Source organism: Eumetopias jubatus, unplaced genomic scaffold (genome assembly GCF_037043125.1).
Source record: "Eumetopias jubatus isolate StellerSeaLion01/CBP00866 unplaced genomic scaffold, mEumJub1_p1.0 scaffold_8, whole genome shotgun sequence".
Taxonomy (NCBI): domain Eukaryota; kingdom Metazoa; phylum Chordata; class Mammalia; order Carnivora; family Otariidae; genus Eumetopias; species Eumetopias jubatus.
The window spans coordinates 134317076-134333372 of record NW_028274814.1 but is presented as its reverse complement, the minus strand read 5'-3'; the positions used below and the strand labels follow the sequence as shown (position 1 = coordinate 134333372).

At 41.8% G+C, this 16297-nt stretch overlaps 1 protein-coding gene across 2 annotated transcripts in view; it reads left to right on the top strand.

Annotated features, from left to right (window-relative positions):
• The first annotated feature begins 913 nt into the window (after positions 1 to 913).
• MRTFA (myocardin related transcription factor A) overlaps positions 914 to 16297 on the top strand; it is a 192814-nt gene continuing 177430 nt past the window's right edge. The window contains exon 1 of one of the 2 annotated variants that reach the window (XM_088025383.1): positions 914 to 1148. The gene's annotated coding sequence lies outside the window, so the exon portion shown is untranslated. The remainder of the gene's footprint in view (positions 1149 to 16297) is intronic. The other variant, XM_028115594.2, reaches the window with a different exon arrangement.

The following is a 16297-nucleotide window of genomic DNA, read 5'->3' as shown; positions in this document are numbered from 1 at the left end:
CACACACACACACACACACACACACACACACACACACACACCCACCCACCCACCCCTTTGCTACATGAGTGGATGCCAGAAAGAGTAGGACATCAGCATTTTAGAATTTTACAATTGCAAGAGTCGTCGGGAGTCACCTAGTGAAACCCTCCCTTTTACAAATGCTCTTCCTGGAGTCTCCGGAGAGAGGCTTTTGGGTTCATTCAGCCCCTTTTCTTCTCGAGGCCCCAAGCACTTTGCTGTTAATGATCTCAACATTCTAGGCAGGTAGGGAGGGGCAGGTAGGTGTCAGTATCCTCCCTTTTCCCCTAGGGGAAACTGACTCAGAGAAACGAGGAGACGGGCCTCGGTGGGGCGGGGGCTGTAACGGGAATTCAGGGCTCCGAGCCAATGTGGAGTTTATTGTGCCTCCTTTTGGGACGCGTGAAAGTGAAGTAATCAATTTACGAGGCCCAGGCGAGGACCCTTTAGCCCCCTTGGAAGATCGGGTTGGGTCAGGAAGATTAAGGCAGTTACGGGCCCGCGGCATTGACCCCTTGGCAACTGGTCGAGGGGCAGCCGGGTCCGCCGCCGCCCTTCCCTCGGCCCAATGGGCTTCGGCCTCTTTAAGGCCCCCAGCGCCCCGCCTCCGGCACGTCGCCGACCTCCTCCCACCTCCTAGCCGCAGCTCCGCCAGTTCCAGACTTCCTTTGACGATGAGGTCATCTTCTCGTTGCTCATTGGCCGCGCCCGGCCGTCAGTCACAGGAAGTCCCGCCGCCGTCCTCGCCTCCTTCGCACCCCTCCCTTCCCGCCCTCCCTTTAGTTCTCCGGTCCCAGCCTCCACAAGGCCTCTGATTGGTCAATGCCGCTGTCACTCTTCCAGGGGGCAGTGTGGGAGGTGGGAGGCGGGTGTGGTGGGAGGGGCCGCAGCTTCCGTGGCTGAGAGGAGCCGGCGACGGCCGTGTCTGTGGTGTCCGAGGCGGCGGCGAGAGCGACCGTTCCATCCTCCCCACCCCCTCGGTTCCGCTCGCCACACGCCCTCCGCTTGCGCAGACTTCTTCCCAGCTCCGTGCACCCTGGCCAGACGTTGAGCCTCGGAAGGGGAGGCGCGCGGTGAGAGCCGGAGGGGGACCGCCGCGGAGCCCGGGCTGGGAGGAGCGCGAGGCGGTGAGTGAGAGTCCGGGCAGGGGACCCCCTCCCCCACCGCGGCCCCGCCCCGAGCATCCTTTCTCCTCGCGACCCCGCGGCGCGCCCTCAGGGTCGTGCTGCGCGGGCCTCACAGCCCGGCCCCCAGCCCGCCGCCGCTCGCCTCGCCCGTCCCTTTCCTCCGGGCCGGGGTCGCCCAGCCGGGGCGGGCGGCCCGGGGCGCGGCCATGCACCTGTGAGCCGCCTGGCCGGGCAGCGCCGGTGGGGGAGTGCGGGGAGGGGGGGGTCCCGCACCCGTTGCGCCCGGGTGTGTTTTGACTGCAGGGACCCGGTCTCGGGCGCTTTTCCCGGCACGGTTTTATCTTGTGCAGACCCTCAGGGTCCATGTGCAGTCCTAGGATTACCCAGGCAAAGGAGCCTCACCTGGACTTGTTGATGCCGCTGTTTGCATCCTGAATGACGCCAGGTGTAAGGGCTCTGGCAGATTTGGAACTTGACAGCCAAGAACTTGATCCTCTAACAAAGTGTCTGTCAGGATACTTTGATTACACCTCCCACCCTGGCCGGTACCGCAGGAAAGCACTGATACTCTAGTAGCTAGGGCTGGAGCTTTCAGGTCAAACTCTCCAACCTGCCATTCGCTAGCCGTGTCATCTTGGGCTTCAGTTTCCTTATCAGGAAAATGGGCATAATACCTACTACATGGGGTCATTGTGAGCTGAGAACGACGGGTAGATCAGTTTGTATTTAAGCACCAGCCCAACTTGGCTTTGTCAGGGTCTCAGTTTTCTCACTATTATATAGATAGCATAAATGAAAGGCAGTTTGGTGGACACTTGACTACTTACCAGCTGTACTTGGCATGAGGTATGCGTTTGGGGGAATGTGAAGGATGTCACTTAAATGTGATAATGAAATTATACCTAGCTTCATGTGTTTTTACATACTTTGAAGTCCATAAGAAGTCTGAAATGCCCCCAAGTTGCCAGCTTTTGAGATTTTTTTCAAGATCTTTTCTACCTGAAGCCAAAGCCTGTAACATACTCATTATTTTCAGTAAAAAGTGAAATTCACGTGTTTTATGTTAGAGGACCCCCAAAACCACACATTTCACTTAAGCAGTTTTACTGTTGAAAAGCGGCCACCTCCCAGGAGGGAGATGGTACAGCCAGCTGGCACACAGCCCTGGGACGGCAGGGTGGGGAACCCTTGGCTGAAAATTATTAAATTAAGTTTTGTCTAATGTCATTTGCATTTTCATAGTGAATCAAAGGGCTTTATGATAGCTTCTTAGTGAAATGATTTAATTACTGCTTTTTTCAAAAACAGATGCAAAGGAAAACTGACTGTAGTCCGTTCTAGCATTGGCTTCATTTCTTTGCCAGTAACTGTTAAGAAGAGAACCCCGTTTAGAAAGGCTTTCACAAGTCACATTTCTTTGGTTAAGTTTTTTATTTAGAGTAAAATCGTGAGATGGAAGAGTAAGATGTATCCCATAATCCAAAAGTATTTATTGCAGACTTTTCACATCCTTAGTCCTCTACTGAGTGCTATGAGGAAGGGAGTCAAAAGAAGTATGAAACAGCATCTCAGCCGACAAAGAGCAAAACCATAAGATTTGGGTCACTCATTACTAGCTTTGGGTACTAAAGTAATGAATTCATTCATTCAGTAAACTTGTTCCTTGCCAAAACGTGCCAGGTGTTTTTTGTTTTTTTTAAAGATTTTATTTGAGAGTGAGAGGGCACAGAGGGAGAGGTAGAGGGAGAAGCAGACTCTCCGCTGAGCAGCTCAACTCGGGGCTCGATCCCAGGATCCTGAGATCATGACCTGAGCCCATGGCAGATGCTTAACGGACTGAGCCATCCAAGTGCCTTGCCAGGTGTTTTTTCTAAAAGCCAAGGTTATCGGGATAAGTGCGATGTGGTCCCTGCTCATAGGAGCTCGAGTCTAGTGTGAGGCAGAAAGTGACATAATTTTAACACATTGAAATAAACTCCAGAACTGTATGGGAGGGTCAAGGGAGCTTTTCCTTTGCACTTCAGAGAGAAAGTGGCCTTTGAGTTGAATCTTAACTCATTAGATGAAGGAGGAAGATCATTCCAAACAGAAGTAACTGAGCTTGGAAAGATTTCCTGAATAGATCTTCGGACCGCAGATATAAGCCCTAGGAAAGGGGAAGGAAACTGACATTTCTTGATGCCCACTATGTAATAGGCATTAAGCTGGGCTTTTAATGTTACTACTTAATTAGTCCTATGAGGTAGATTTTACCTCCACTTTAGGACAGGAAAACTGAGGCTCACCATAGTTAAATAATTTGTCTAAAGTTATACAGTTAGTGACAGAGCCAGGACTTGAATTTCTGACTTAAAAGTATGTACGCTCTTTCCCTTTTAACACTGGAAATAAATATAAATGAAATGAGACAGTTCCAGCTATGTTATTTTACTACATCAGTTACAAATTACTTTCTGTGAAATAAATGTTCATATTTGATTTGATTTAGAGTTGCTAAAACTTGTAAAGGCTATCAAATAGTATTTCTTTTATAAGTGTGACAGTGCTAAAAAGTGTAGTTCATGGAAACATTTAATGGAAGACATTGATACATACAGACTCTGTATGGGGCACCTAACAAAGCTTTTAAACAGGTATGGACTTTTATTGAGACAGCTTAATAAGTGTATAAGGGATGTGCAGATGTATGGCCAATTAAATAGAAAATGAAAGGGGTAAAATGGTTTTGAATAATTTTTACAAAAGGGGAAATTAGAATTTTGAAATCGTATTAACAGGGATTGTTATATTTAGAGAGCCCACTGTGGACTGTAAGCTCCACAAAGGCAATTTGTTTCTTTTATTCTCAGCCTCAAGAGAAATTTTTGGGAGACACCTGGGTGGCTCAGTTGGTTAAGCGTCTGCCTTCGGCTCGGGTCATGATCCCAGGGTTCTGGGATCAAGTGCCACATGGGCTCCTTGCTCAGCGGGGAGCCTGCTTCTCCCTCTGCCTGCCGTTCCCCCTGCTTGTGCACTCTCTCTGACAAATAAATAAAATCTTTAAAAAAGAAAAAAGCAATTTTGGGACATAGTAGATGCTCAGTAAATATTTGTTGAATAAAAGATGAATGTGAATGTATACAGTGAGTGGTGTGTTTATGTAAATGCTAGGGTTGATAGTTAGAATTGACATAGGAACATTTCCATCTGAAAAAAAAACTTTGGTCAGGAGGTTATATTTCAGAAGGTCTTTGAAAGAAAAGAGGGAGGACATTGACAGATTACGGATGAAGTGCCACAGGCATTTACCATATAGGTAGTTTATGAATGGTTATAGTTTGGAAGAAAAGGAACATTGAACAAAGGGAAGGGCCCACTGACACCATTCAAATATAGGCACAGTTTATTAAAGGCCTTCATGAGTTTTGAGAATCAAGGAAACAGTGTCTGCTCTTAAGGAACTTACAGTTTCAGAGACTGGGTGTGTTAGCTAGTATTGCATAATGTATTACCCCCAAAGTTAGTGTTTAAGATAACAGTAAACATTTATTATCCCTCACAGTTTCTGTGATTCAGAAATTTGGGAGCAGCTTGAGCAGTGGTTCAATCTCAGGGTCTCTCAAGTGATTGCAGTAATATGTCATATGGAGTTGTAGTCATCTGAAGACAGGCTGGTGGATCCTCTTCTAAGGTGGCTACTCAGATTGTTGACAAGTTGGTGTAGGCTGTTGGTGGGAGGTCTCCATTCTCCATGTGGGCCCCTTCATAGAACTACTTGAATGCCCTCATGGCATGGCAGCTGGCTTCCCCCAGAGCAAGTAATCCAAGAGACCAAGTTGCGTTGTCTTTTATGACCTAGCTTCAGAAGTCACATACCATCATTTCTCCAGTATTCTATTGGTCACGTATTGTGGGAAGGGATTACATAGGGGTGTGAATACTAGGAGGTGAGAATCCTTGGGGGCCATCTTGGAGCTGGCTACCACAGTGGGTAGCATCGAATAGAAAAAGTGTTGGAAGAAGGTACAAAGTGCTGGGGGAGGGGAGGGAAGGATTCAGAGGAGGGAAAGGTTATGTTTAGGACAATGAGGGAATTGGGAAAGATTTAATTCTTTTAACAGATATTCACAGGTGTTTATTGGGTGCTTACTCTGTGCCCTCAAAATGGTAGGCTAATATGTGGAAGTGAATTGGGGCCGTATGAGATGTTGTAAGTAGTCTAGGCCAGCATTGGTACTAGGGACAAACGCTTGATCTCTGTGTGTAAGGTGAGGGTGGAGTAATTTTTCTGATATTGAGGAGAACAGTAACTTGTCAGAGTGATAGAGAAGCAGTTAAAAGCATAAATACTAGAGCCAGACTTCCTGGGTCGGAATCCTACTTCTACCACATGCTAGCTGTGTGACCTTGGGTGTGGGACTGTGATACTCTTAACCACATCTTGGTAACTCTATAAAATGGGGATAATAATGGTGGCTACTTTATATTGCTGCCATAAAGATTAAATAAGTTAAAAATATGCCAAGTCCTTGGAACAGGTTCACATGCATCATCATTATCATAGAACTGACCATGGGTGAATGAGGTTACAGTCAGAGATGAATGAATGTGAATGATGTGAGTATTCAGAGGCTTTTAAATGTCAATCATTTAAATGTAATCATTTAAATGTAGTCATTTGTTCCTTCAGCATCAGTTTTTCCAGTTCGAGTACTTATGTTTAGATAGTTTTTATTTCATCAGTAGAGTGAACCAGTGATTTTATTTAGCTGAACTCCACAGTTATGACAATACCTCAGGAGGCACAGTTGCCTGTGAAGGGTATCTTGTGTTCTCTTGTCTGTCATCTCTCTAAATTACTGGGCCCTCTATCTGCAGAATGGGTTTAGCCAAAAGCAGTTAAAGGTGCATCTTCAGGAGAGCTTAGTGGTGGAACCAAGATCCATAGTAAAAATACCAGAGTGAGCACTTTTGTGACTGAGGCACAAAAGAATCCTCAGAGATTGATTCTTAACACTAAGTCTGTCACTTCTGTGAAGAGGAAGATCTTTGAACTCCGTGTCTCTGCAGGTGTTAAAGCAGGAATTGGGTGCTCTGCCAGGGTGCACTGGGTGGAGCAAATTGCCTAAGTCGCCTTCAGTCCTGCGGTTCAGGGACTCCAGTCCAGTTCTCACTGTTTAGTTGAACAGAGGCCCTGAGAAATTAAGTGCTTTGAGGTTCCACAACAGTCTAGTGGCTGAGCCTGGGCAGATTCTTCACTCTGTGTTTGAGGCTGGCTCACATAGTAATAATGAAGATCTGCAGAATCTTTGGAAGATTGAGCATTGTGAAAATGTCTTTTCTTCAGATACCATATTTTTTACTTTTGTGGCATATCTGATTTGTTTGCTTCCCTAGTCACTTTTATTCAAATGCTTTTAGAAATAATTCCCTGTTTATGAGTCCTGCTAACAAGTAATTTGCATAGCTCAATTTGAAATCTGGAATGTATACTCTGTTACTGAATTTGAAGATAGATGGGCTACTTACAGGTCTTTGACCTCTAAAATTGTAAGTGGGAATTATGGGTGATTTTTATTTTTTGAAAAACTTTTGTTCTGGTATCAAGATTTAACATATAATGGGTGTAATTTGAAAAAAATTATAAACTTCGTAGTATGAGAGTAAAATAACTAGTGAAGTAACATGTCAAGTTTAAGGGCATGAGCAGAGCTAGGTATTGACAATTATCAGCTGTGTAACCATAGGCTCACCACTTAACCTTCTTGTGACTAGTTTTTTCATCTATAAAATGGGGTTAATGATTCTTACAACATGAGGTTGTTACAAGGATCATGGAGTCACAGTGAACTCATTGTGGTGCTACCTCATTAATTTTCACACCAGCTCTGTGAAGTAAGTATTAGCTCCATTTTGTAGATGAGGAAAGAAGCTTGGAGAGATTCACTAATTTAGGAAGATTGCAATCAGGGTTTGAACCAAGTTCTCTCTCTCTCTCTTTTTTTTTTTAAAAGTAGGCTCCACACCCCATGTGGCGCTTGAACTCTCAACCCTGAGATCAAGAGTCACATGCTCCACCAACTGAGCCAGCCAGGTGTCCCCTCAGGTCTGTTTTTGAATTAAAAGATACTGACTCCCAACCATAAGAGACTCTCAATCTCAGGAAACAAACTGAGGGTTGTTGGAGTGGAGGGGGGTTGGAGGGATGGGGTGGCTGGGTGACGGACATTGGGGAGGGCATGTGCTCTGGTGAGCGCTGTGAATTGTGTAAGACTGATGAATCACAGACCTGTACCCCTGAAACAAATAATACATTCTATTAATGAAAAAAAGATACTCCCTATAATAATGTGTATGAAGTGCCTAACTTTGCCTTCAGTAAATGTTCCTGTTCACTTCTTTTGCATAGTTTGTGAAAATGTTAGTATGCTGAGAATTCTTTATGGTAGTAATCAAGGTGTTGTAGCTTTCAAAGTATTCTTTGCAGTATTCCTTACATGTATCTTATTGCTATTCCTGAAAGCTATAGTAGTGATTTCACATCCTAAATTGCTCAGTAAGTACTAAATAAGGATGTACTATAGTGTCCAAATTTTAAACATATTTTGTCAGTGTTTCACTTATCTTTGTAACTGTAAATGGCATAAGTGATGCCAAAGTCTCCTAATCGTGGTTAATTTGTACATATTTTCACTACCACAAAATTTACAGGAACTTGGAAAGTTGTCCTCTCCTCATATTTTAGAACACACTGTTGCATTTTGGTATGAGAGTGGTGTTAGGATTTCATGGTGAAACTGGCTTTATTGTTGACTTTATATTTTGTTATATGATGGATGTACTTTTTTTTTTGGTAAGATTTTTATTTATTTATTTATTTATTTCATTAAGTAAGCTCTACACCCAACATGGGGTTCGAACTCATGACCCAGAGATCAAGGGTCATATGCTCTACTGACCGAGCCAGCCAGGTGCCTCTATATGATGGGATGTATTTAAAGTAGTGTTTTTAAATTTGCCTTGTACTGTCTTGCCTTCCAAAACAATTTAGAAATGAAAGGTAAGGACCATTTTCTTTCTTATCTCTGTTACTTGGGATAATCACTTTTTATGGAAAATCAGTTGCACTAAAGCTTCCATTCAGGAGCTTTTCACTCTTTAAATCTAATACTCCAGATTAATGCCCTAAGGTGGCATGGAAGGCAGAGATGTGGTATTTTAAATTCTCCATTTTGTAGATTCAGTGGATCATTTCACATTATAGTTGACATTTCCTTTCTGTTCAGATTTTTTTTTTTTTTTTTTGCAGGGGAGGGTGGCGGAGACCTGGAGTGGTGGGAATAGGAAACCAAGAATACAATGAAGATCATAGATTAGTGATTTGACTTGAAATTAAATAAATTGAAGCTTTCCTTTATGCAGTAGAACATCATAGGGTGGTGTGGCTCATTTGTGTAATATCTGTCATGAATCTTTGTATACATTGAGTAAAATATTTAGTCATTTTCCTCAATCAGTCACTCTGTAGCATAATTGACTTTTTTTTTTTAACCCCTTTCACTTTTACCTGAAGCTGATTCTGAAGGTGAGCCTGGCAGAAACAATTTGTATGAAAACTGGGCATGACCTGTACAGTTTGGACAAGGTATTCATGACATTTTATTTTCAACATGTTTAATAACCTGTTGGGTGCCTAAATAAAACCGAGTTAATTATAGTATAACCTTTTGTTCTATTTGGAGAGTGTTAAGCGATTTTTGAATACCCTCCAAAATTCACCTCCATCAAGTGAGCTTAGAAAGCTCTTTTCTAGAGCGAGGATCCTCAACTTTACCTGTATGACTTTCTACCTCTTCTGGCCACTTCCCTGTTTTCTTTTGAAAAGGCATAGTAGATTTTGCTACTCTTCGGAGGTAGTAGTGATGAGTTCGGAGTTGAATGCACCTGTTTTCAATTTGGCTCTATTGCTCACTGGCTGTGTGATCTTGGGCAAGGGAATTAATCTTGCCAAACTTCTATTTCCTCATAGTTTAGTTGTGAGAGGTAAATAAGCTACATATAAAGCATTTAGCACATAATAGGCATTCTGTGCATGTTAATTTTCATAACACCCAGAATTTTTCTTTTGTAGCAGTAGCTACAATTACAGCTAAATAATTGTATAATTATTTATGTTTTTCTTATAAACTTCATGAGGCCAGGGACCATGTCCGTCTCTTCATTGCTATTTTGTCAGCATTTAACATTGTGCTTGGCATGGGATATAATAGATGCTCAATAAATACTGGTTGAATGAATGAAAGTCACCCACCCCTTCCCGTTCCCCTGTCTTCCATTGCCTTAAAGGACAGTGTCCTGAACTTACTTCCTTTGGCCCACTTGAGAATTAATCAACTTTTTACTTGATATTTGGTCCATTAACGATTGGAGCTAGGTAAAAGGAAAGGTAATGAACAGTTGAATAACAACCAGAAAGTGTAATAATATTCAAAGTAAATTATAATACTATAAAATCCTAGTACTCTGGATTTCCTGTCTGTAATCTGATGTCCAGCCCCAAATTCTACCAAAACAGTTTTCAGTGAGGCCACCACTGACTGTGTGTTGGTGAGCTAGTGGGTTGTCCCAAGCTTAGTAAAATGGATACTCTTACAATTATTCAGGCAAGACCCTTGGCATCATCTTCTCTTCCTTTCCCATTTCATATCCAATCCATCAGTGAATCCTGCTAGTTCTGTCTGCTAAATATATCTCTATCTGATCACTTCTCACCACCTCCATTGTAATCATCCTTGTTCAAGCCATCAGATTAGTTTCCCATGGCTGGCTACTACAACAAATCACCACAGACTTGGTGGCTTAAAACAGCCCAAATTTATTCTCTTAGAGTTCTGAAGCCCCGTTGTCTGAAATCAGTTTCACTGGGCCAAAATTAGGGTGTCAGCAGCAGAGCTGCATTCCTTCTGGAAGCTTTAGGGGAGAGTAAGTTCCTCACCTCTTCCAGTTTCTGGTGGCTTCCAGCATTCCTTGGTTTGTGGCAGTATCACCTCAGTGTGCAAGAGCAGCATCTTCAGATCTCTGTGTACATCTCTTTCACCTCTGTGTTTGTCAAATCTCTCTCTGTCTCCCTTTTATAAAGATAAGTGATTGCATTTAGGGCTCACCCAGATAATCCAGGATAATCTCCCCATATCAAGATACTTAATTTAATCACATCTGCAAAGATTTCCCCCCCTTGGGTTTTTTTTTTTTTTTTTTTTTTGGCTATTTAAGGTAACATTCACAAGTTCCAGGGTCTAGGATGTGGAAAATGTGGGTATGTCTAGGGTGCCATTTTTCAGTCTTAACCATGGTCTATCCTTTGGCCCCCAAAGATTCACATTTGTCCCATATGCCAAGTACATTCATTCCATTCCAACATTCCCCAAAATCCTAATCCATTGCAACATCAACTCAAGCTCAGGATCTCATCTACATGTCATTAGCTCAAAAGTGCAAAATCTCATCATATAACTTATTCAGATTAGGTATATGTGAGACTCTGGGTATGATCCATCTTGGGGAAAAATCCTTTCCATCTGTGGACCTGTGAAACTAGAAAACAAGTTATATGTTCCCAGAATACAGTGGTGGGACAGGTAAAGACTCCTGTTCCAAAAAGGAGAAAATGCAAGGAATAAGTGTGTCACTGGTCCCAAGCAGTTTCAAGATCCAGCAGGGAAAATCTCATTACATTTCAAAGCCTGGGAGTAATCCAGTGTGGCTTTAGACTCCATGCTCTGAGCCCATGGCTGTGGCTTCTGGGCTCAAGGCTTAGCTCTAATTTTCTTCTCTCTTCCTTTCTTTCTTTCTTAAATTAAATTATAATTGAAATATAACATTATTAGTTTCAGGTGTACTTTGTAATGATTTGATATTTGTTTATTGCAAAATGATCACAATAAGTTTGTCTCCATACATAATTTTTTTCTTTTAAGATTTGCTCTCAGCAACTTTCTGATATGCAATACAATATTATGAACTATAGTCACCATGCTGTACATTACATCCCCATGACTTATGTATTTTTATAACTGGAAATTTGTACCTTGCTCCCCTTCACTTTTTTATGGCTGAATAATATATATACCACATTTTCTTTATCCATTCATCCCTTAGTGGATACTTAGGTTGTTTTCATCTCTAGCTGTTGTATATGATGCTGCAGTGAACATGGGGGTGCATTCATCTTTTCGAATTTTCTTTGGGTAAGTACCCAGAAGTGGTAGATCGTATGGTGGTGCTATTTTTAATTTTTTGAGGAGCCTCCTCCATACCGTTTTCCATCCTGGTTGTGCAGATTTACATTCCCACCAGTAGTGCAAAAATGTTCCCTTTTCTTCCTATCCTCACCAACACTTGTTATTTTTTGTCTTTTTGATAATAGCCATTCTGACAGATGTGAGGTGTCTCATTGTGGTTTTCATTTGCGTTTCCCTGATGATGAGTGATGATGAGCATCTTTTCATATACCTGTTGCCCATCTGTATGTCTTCTCTGGAAAAAGGTCTCTTGAGATCCTCTGCCCATTTTTTAATCAGATTGTTTTTTTGCCCTTAAGTTGTGGAGTTTTTTAAAAATGTTTTGGATATTAGCTCCATATCAGATACACGATTTGCAAATATTTTCCCCCATTCAGTAGGTTGCCTTTTCATTTTGTTGATAGGCTCCTTTGGTGTGCAGAAGCATTTTAGTTTGATGTAGTTTCACTCATTTATTTTTACTTTTGTTGCCTTTGCATTTGGTATCTATCCTAACTTTTCTTGAAGGATAGTATGTGTTTGCAACTGAGTAGTTTTATTAGACTATTTCTTGCCTGTAGAATTTTGGTAGTTCAGTGGCCTTCTTTTATTTCATTCTCTTTCTTTCTCTGTTAGGCCAAGTTGGCAGTGTTTCTGCTGATGTAACATTTTCAGAAGCCTTGTGGGTCTCCTTTGTATGTGTTGGGGATTCTTATCATTAGACAAGAGGGTTCTCCATAGATATTTCCTGGATATCTCATTCTATTCCCAGCTTCTCTTTAGATGGTTGGTTGAGGAGATCCCCGAGTTATATTTGTAGTATCTTCAGCGCTAGGAAAGGGTTGTCCAGCCACATCCTTGGCTTTCTTTTCACAGCAGTGCTTTTTTAATAATGCATTTCTTTAGTGTTTTATGTGGTCTGGATAAGCTGAGGATTTCCTAAATCATCAAGTCCTGGTTTCTTTTGTTTAACATTTCACCGATCAATTTATCTTTCCTCTTGCATTTTACTGTATACAGCAAGAAGAAACTAGGCTGCACCTTCAACATGTTGCTTGGAAATTGCCTAAGCTAAATATTCAAGTTCATCACTTATAAATTCTGCTTTTCACACAACCATAGGACACAATTCAGCCAAGTTTTATTGCCACTATAAAAAAAGGATTGTCTTCCAGTTTCCAATAATGTTCCTCATTTCTTTCTGAGTTCTTACCAGAAGCATCTTTAATGTTCACATTTTCACCAGCATTCTGTTTATGATGACATATGTATTCTCTAAAACAGTATAGGCTTTCCCTACTGTGCTTCTTACTTTTTTTTTTTTTTTTGCTTCTTACTTCCTTCTGAGCTCTCATCAGGAGTGCCTTTAATGTCCATATTTCTACCAACAGTCTGTTGAAGGCAACCTAGGCTTTTCTATTACGCTTCTCAAAATTCTTCAACCTCTACCCATTATCCAGTTTCAAGACACTTCCACATTTTTTTTTAAAGATGTTTTGTTTATTTATTTGACAGAGACACAGCGAAAGAGGGAACACAAGCAGGGGGAGTAGGAGAGGGAGAAGCAGGCTCTCCGCGGAGCAGAGACATGCTTGGCCCGATGACCTAAGCCGAAGGCAGACGCCTAACGACTGAGCCACCCAGGCGCCCCGGTACTTCCACATTTTTACGTTGTTAAACAGAACACTTCCAGATACCAAAATCTGTATTGGTGTTCATCTGGAGAAACAGAAGCAGTAGGAGATACATATTAAGAGATTATTGTAAGGATTTATTCCTTACATGATGTAGGGCCTGGCTAAGCAGATATGATATTCATAGGCTAGGCTGTCTTGAGCTGAAGTTGCTATCCACAGGTAGAATTTCTTCTGGAAAACGTCAGTTCTGTTCCTCAGGCTTTTTAACTCATTGAATCAGGCTCACCTAGATTATCTAGAACACTGTCCTTTACTTAAAGTCAACTAATTATGAATATTAATCACATACACAAAGTATCTTCACAGAAACAGTGTTTGAATAACTGGGACGGTAGCGTAATCAAGTGACGCATACAACTGACCATCACATAATCATCATTATTTCTTGCTTGGATTACTGCAGTAGCTTCCTCTGAACTGAATTCCCTGTTTCTGTTCTGATTTTTTGTGATCTGCTCTCCACATAGTTTATAGATCTTAGGATCTGTTTTCTAGAGTCAGTTTCATGATCTGCCACTCTCCCCCTTGCTTACTCTGCCATAATCCCACTGGATTCCGTGCTGTTCCTGGGTCATACCAGGTCTTTGTGCTTGCTCTTTTCTCTGCCTGAAATACTCTTTCCCTAAATCTCCGCATGGTTTACTTCCTCACTTTTTTCAGATCTTTGCTCAGATGTCTCCTTATTAGAGAGACCACCACATATAAAAAAGCCACCTTACTCCTTAATCTGAGGCAGTCCTTATTTCCCTTATCCTGTGTCACTTTCTCCACAGGACTTGACGTGTATTTTTTTTTTTCTCCAAAGATTTTGGGAGAGAAAAATCATGAACAGGAGGGAGGGGCAGGGTGAAAGGGAGAGGGACAAGCAGACTCCCTGCTGAGCACGGAGCCTGCTGTGGAGCTTGATCCTAGGACCGTGAGATCATGACCTGAGCTGAAGGCAGATGCCCAACCAACTGAGCCACCCAGGCGCCCCAACATGTATTTGGTTTTTGTTTGTCTCCTCCCACTAGATTATAGTCTCTACAGGGGGAAGGATTTTGTTTATTGCTGTATCCTCAACACCAACAGTACTTAGCATATTTTAGGTGCTTCATAAATATTTTTGAACAGATTAATGAATGAAGGGACAGCCACTTTCATTCTTATTTTACCTCTCGTGCTATTTAACATAGTTGATCACCTTTTTTAGAGCCATTTTATATTCTTGGTATGACATTATTCTCCTAGTTTTTCATCTAATACTTTGTTCATTCCTTCTGCCTCTCCTGCTATACTTTCTGTCTCTTTTGCTAGCTCTTCTTGTTGGCCTCTGAGTATGGGACCTTCTCATGACTTGGCCTCAGACCCTCTTATTATCTTATCTCTAGGAAATCTCATCTAGTCCCTAGCTTTAAAAACTACTCATCTGGTAATGATTGCCAGATGTGTATTCCCATATTTTTTGAACAGAGTTAATTTTGCCACCTCCACTTGGAGGTCTCATGGACATCTCAAGTTTATATTCCCAGTTGAATTCTTAGCTTTCTTTTCCGACTGCCGAAGTTGTTCCTGCTCCAGGGTTCCCCATTTCTGTAAATGGCACTTCTGTCCACCTGGTTACACAAGCCAGAAATCTGACAGGTCATCTTTGACATCTGCCTCTCTCCGCTCACATCCATTCCGTCATCAGTTTTGGTTGGTAATCACTACAGAAATACTGACAAATCTTATTTGTCAACTTCCTATTTCTACTGAAGTCACTCTAGCTAGTCCAAGTCATGATCTCTCCAGGACCACATCAATAAATTCTTACCTAGTTTTACTGTTTCTGTTCTTTCTGACCCTAACTAATCAATTCTCCACACTGAAGTCAGAGTTTAAAAATGCAGATTATAATTATATTGTACTCCTACCTCTTCCCCTAAGTGTTTCACTGGATATAGGCTCCAAGCAGGTAACTTAAATGAATGGAATTGGGTAGATCAGGGATTTTTAATGAGTGGTAAGACTGTGGCAAATTATAGAGGACATGCCCTGTCTAAAGACGTTGCCACTTTTTGGTTCTAGGATATTGTTGACATGTGGGAGTGTAGGCCCACAATTGCTGATCTTCTGATTTTTTTTCCAAGGGAAGCCAGAAATCTGGATTTTTTTAAAATGGTAAATTTTCTCTATTTTACAATATTAACAACCAATTTAAAATTTAAGTTTCTTGGGGCGCCTGGGTGGTGTAATCGGTTAAGCATACGTCTCTTGGGGGCACCTGGGTGGCTCAGTCGTTAAGTGTCTGCCTTCGGCTCAGGTCATGATCCCAGGGTCCTGGGATCGAGCCCTGCATCGGGCTCCCCGCTCAGGGGAAAGCTTGCTTCTCCCTCTCCCACTCCCCCTGCTTGTGTTCCCTCTCTTGCTGTGTCTCTCTCTGTCAAATAAATAAATAAAATCTTAAAAAAAAAACAAAAACATACGTCTCTTGGTTTTGGCTCACGTTGTGATCTTGGGTCATGAGATTGGGCCCTGCATCGTCAGCACAGAGCCCTGCATCATGCTCAGCAGGGCTCACCACAGAGCCCTGCATCGTGCTTAGCACAGAGCCTGCTTGAGATTCTCTTTCCTCTCTGCCCCTCCCACTTGTTCTCTCTCTCTGTTTCTAAAATTGATAAATAAATCTTTAAAAAAGGTTTTTTAGGAACAAATTTAGTTAACTATATATAAGATCTTTAGACTGAAAATCGCGAAACATTGCTGAGAGAAGTTGAAGACTTAAATATGTGGAGATATATCACATTCATGGTTTGAAAGACCCAGTAATGTAAAGTTGTCTGGTCTTCCCAAAACAATCTATAAAGATTCAGTGTGTTCACAATCAATCTCAGCAGAATTTTTTTTAGAAATTGACACTCTGAATCTAAAATTCACATGGAAATGTAAAGGATCTGGAATAACCAAAATAATTTAGAAGTGGAAGTACAAACTTGGAGGAATTAAATTACCTGATTTCAAGACATTATAAAGCTAGAGTAATCAAGACAGTGTGGTATTAGTGTAAAAATGGATATGTGGATCATTGGAACACAGGGAATGCTGAAATAGACACGTATGGTCAGTTGATTTTTTAACAAAAGGTTAAACATAATTCAGTAGAGGAAGGGGTAGTCTTTTCAACAAATGTTGCTGGAACGATTGGATATTTGTATGTAAAGAAATGAATCTC